This window comes from Chrysochloris asiatica, unplaced genomic scaffold (assembly GCF_000296735.1).
Source record: "Chrysochloris asiatica unplaced genomic scaffold, ChrAsi1.0 scaffold00015, whole genome shotgun sequence".
Lineage (NCBI taxonomy): Eukaryota > Metazoa > Chordata > Mammalia > Afrosoricida > Chrysochloridae > Chrysochloris > Chrysochloris asiatica.
In genome coordinates this window covers 28,102,992-28,107,787 of record NW_006408533.1, presented here as the reverse complement: position 1 = coordinate 28,107,787, position 4,796 = coordinate 28,102,992, and positions in this window count along the sequence as shown.

Sequence of the window (4,796 nt, the reverse complement as noted above, 5' to 3'; positions counted from 1 at the left end):
GTATGATTTGTTGAGTGTAAAACTGATGGTATGCCATGTAAACTAACACAATAATAACAAGAAAGACAACAAAAAAAAAAAAAAAAAAAGGATGTGGAGAAATTGAAACCCTTATCTATTGCTGGTGGGATTATAAAATGGCACAATTGCAAAGAACAATTTGCTGGGTTTTTCCAGTCTTTATATAACTAGCAAGCCTGGTCTTTTTCATAATTTTGAATTTTGTTCCACATTTTCTCCCACTCTATCCAGAACCTTCTAATGGGATCCCATTTAAAACAATTGGTAGTGGTAGCCTGACATCATCTAGTTCTTCTGGTCTTAGGGTCATGGACACTGATGTTCACGTGGTCCATTAGTCCATCGATTCCAAGTGTCTTCAATTTTCATCACTCTTCTTTCCTTCACACAGGAACAGACCAGTAGTTGCACCTCATTGTTGCCATCGAGTTAGTTCCAACTCATGGCAACCCTGTATAGGGTTTCTGAGGAGCAATTGGTGGATTTGAACTTCAGATCTTGTTGTGAACAAAAGATATGTAGGTAAAAATATCTTCTGTCAAGCCTTTATATACTTATGGACATACTCTCACTATGCTTCCCATATCCATTCAGCTTGTATATCTGTCCATGTTTTCTTGTTCCGTGAAATATGCTTAACTATGTTCTAAAAACTGTATTTACAGGTTCCCCAACACATTTGAGACATTAGTCATTATCTGAAACATGCCACATGGTCAGAATTGGAAGTTCATACTCAATCCTCTCTACCACTCTCTACCACTACAATAAAGCCTAATGTTGCTTTATTGCTTTTTAAATTACTTATTATTGTTTTGTTTGTATCTTTTCCTATCTATATGAATCAACACATAAGTTCCACAAGGGAAGTTCTTTGCTTGCTGTTATTTTCATTTTTCTCTGCTGTATTCTCAGTGCCTAGTACAATAACACTTGGCACAGGTTGTTGTTTTTATGTGCCATGAGTCAGTTCCAACTCATAGAGGCCCGTTATAGGGCTTCTAAGGAACAGCTGTTGGATTTAAACCCCCAGCCTTGTGATTAGCAGTTCAGTGCTGATCCTACAGCTTCACACCAGGACAATAAACAGTTATTGAATGGAGTAATGATGACTTTCATGCGATTGATTGCATTGATCAGAGCCTAGGGTAGCCCCCATTTCTTTTCCTTTCATTCATTTTCAACTTTCTAGCTTCCTGTCATTTGAGAACTTGTTCTAAGCTATACTATTGACCTTGGAAGGCATTTGTTTTGCATTACATCAAGGCTACAGATTTCCAAATGCAGATTTAAATTTGGGAGTACCAAGCCATTGGGTATAATGCAGCCTCTGAACATTCTGAGTGGCAAAAGCCTTGATTAACCAAAAAGAAGTACACAAGTCATGACCCCCTGCCTAGAACAATTTCAACAACATGCCAGACTCATTTTACTGTAAACATTACACATTTGCACTATTAACACATGCTACAGGTGACAACATCATTGTCCTTAGGATATTCTCTTGGTCTTATTTTTATTTTTATAGCTGCTTGCTAATCACATTCATCTAAATAACATGACCAAAGACTAATTTTTTGACCATGGCCACATAGGTTTGTCTCATACTACAAAAATACAGATTTCTAATATGAAATCAAAGTTAATTTACATTTAATGAAAGAAAAGAAAAAGTCTTAATTATTTTTCTAAAAGAAGAGGTCTAAGTTCATATGTGTGTGTGTGGGGTAGATATTTGTAGAAAGATGCTTATCCACATTCAATAAAAGGGCTCAACCTTTCAAACCAAGAATGGAATCCATGGTTCATACTATATCACCCCAAATTATTCATTCATTTATTTATTCATTAAATCCATATGTATTACTTTCTGAGTCCAGCTAGCCTTAAGTAATACTTTGTCGGCTTCAGTTTTAAGCATGTAACTAGCCTTGCTTGCTTTAAACAAAGGCATTCCCTTCAGAAGATTGACTATAAAAAAAAGTGTCCTTAAATGAATGTTTTATTAAATTCTCTGAAAAATTAGAACTCCTAAATTAAAAATTGAAATTCTAATCTTTAATCTATGGCATGCAACCTTATTTTCTTGTGCTTCTCAATTCTGCTTATTTTCATCGGAAAATGTACTTCTTCTGGTTTTTATATTATAATCTTCACTCTGCATTAACCTACCTCCTGAAAAGATATTCTAAGATGCAGCAGAATCCAATGTTTTATTGATGAGTCACCAGAGAAAGGCTTTTTTAAAATCCACCCAGATTGAAGACAACTATTGGCTGTGTACCTGTAGCATTATCTTAAATAGCATCAGTCATCCATATAGAACAAAAGAAGCCATATCTTTCTTTGTAAAGTCTTAGTGCTAGGTTTCAGAGCCATTAAAGTCTAAAGGCAATGCCTCAGGCATTTACACTTTTGGTCATTAATATAAAAGTGAGGAGGGCATTACTAGCTGTTATTATCAAACATTGATTTTACTTTTACATCCGAAGAAGAAAAAAAAATAAGAGAGCAGTAGGACATATTTGTGTTCTTGATTCTCTTAGTTTTTTTTTGTTTTTTTGTTTTGTTTTGTTTTTATCACTTGCCTTCTGGAAATTCAAATGCTTAAAAAATAAAATAACCACAGATTCTTATCAGATAGATGCAAGATATGCAAAATTATTGCATGTATCTTTCTTCCATTTACAAGGAGACACATTATTCTTAAATTATTATGCTTTGATCAGAGCTAATCTCAGAAAGAACTTTATCACCATGATTTTTGTTCAAGCATTTTCAGAATCTCTCTTTTTGAGTACAACAACATTTATAGGAAAAACCTTTTGAAATGACAGAGTTGTTGTTTTTTTAGACAGGAAACTTTTATATAAGTAAAAGGATAGAAATAAAGGATAATTTATGAAAAATTTAAGGCGATCATGTACATGTAGAGAAGTCAAAAAGCATTGCTATAAAATCATAGAAACTATATTCAACAAAAATATCAAAATGTGAAGCTATTATTGATTGACGTATTTTCCATCTAGGTCTACATACATCTGAATGAAGTGTTTCCATCTAATTCCCTGAAGAATTCTGTGATCTTTGTTTTATGTTGTTGTTAGGGGCCATCGAGTTGGTACTGACCCATATCCCATATCGACCTTATGCACAACAGAACAAAACACTGCCAAATCCTGGGGCAACCTCACTCCTGTTGCCATGCTTGAGTCCAGTGATGCTGCCACTTGGACAATCCATCTCGTTGGGGGTCTTCCTCTTTTCCTCTGACCCTCCACCTTACCAAACATGATATTCTTCTCCAGTGACTGGTCACTCCTGACAACATGTCCGAAGAATGAGAGACAAAGTTTACTCATCGTAGCCTCTAGGGAGCACTCTGGCTGCACTTCTTCCAAAACAGATCTATTGTTTCTTTTGGCAGTCCATGTCAATTTCAATATTCGCCTCCAACACTGTAAATCAAAAGCATCAATTATTCTACGGTCTTCTTTATTCACTGTCCAGCTTTCATATGCATATGAGTTTATTGAAAATACCATGGCTTGGGTCAGGTGAACCTTAGTCCTCAAGCTGACATCTTTGCTCTTCAACACTTTAAAAAGGTCTTGTGCAGCAGATTTGCCTAATGAAATACATCCTTTGATTTCTTGACTGCTTCTTCCATAAGTGTTGATAGTTGATCCAAGAAGAATGAAATCCTTGACAACTTCAATCTTTTCTCCATTGATAAGAATGTTATTTCTTGGTCCAGTGGTGAGGATTTTTGTTTTCTTTACATTAAAATGTAATCCATACCGAAGGCTGTGATCTTTTATCTTCATCAATAAATATTTTAAGTCCTCTTCACTTTCAGCAAGCAAGGTTGTATCACATGCATATCTCAGGTTGTTAATGAGTCTTCCTCCATTCCTGATGCCACGTTTTTCTTCATAGAACCCAGCTTCTTGGATTATTTGCTCAGCATAATATTTAATAAGTATGGTGAAGTAAGCATATAATTGAATAAGTATGGTGAATAAGTATGGTGAAAGAATACAACCTTGTCGCACAACTTTTAAAAATTTAAAGCATTCAGAGTTCTCATGTTTTGTTTGAACAACTGCTTCTTTGTTCAGGTACAGATTCCTCAAGAGCACAATTAAGTGTTCATGAATGCTCATACTTCACAATGTTGTCCATAGCTTGTCATGATCCACGTGATCGAAAGGCTTTGCACAATCAACAGTGATTGTGTGTCGTGGAGTCGGTTCCAACTGATAGCGGTCCTGTACAGGGTTACTGAGGTAATGATTGCATAATCAATAAAGCACAGGTAAATATCTTTCTGATATTCTCTGTTTTCAGCCAAGATCCATCAGACATCAGCAATGATATCCATCATTCCACAACCTCTTCTGAATCTGGTTTGAATCTCTGTAAGTTCTCTGTCAATGTATGATTGTAGTCATTTCTGTATTACCTTTAGCAAAACTTTACTCGCATGGGATATCAAAGAGATTTTCTGATGATTTCCACATTCCATTGGGTCACCTCTCTTTGGAATGGGCACAAATACTGATTTCTTCCAATCAGTCAGCCAGTTAGTTGCCTTCCAAATTTCTTGGCAGAGATGAGTGAGGGCTTCATGTGCCATCTCACTGTCTTGAAAAATTTCAATTTGTATCCCATCAATTCTTGGTGCCTAGTTCTTTGCCAATTTGTTCAATGCACCTTGCACTTCCTCCTCCTTCAGTATCATTAGCTCAGCTATTAGCAACCATTAGGGAGCT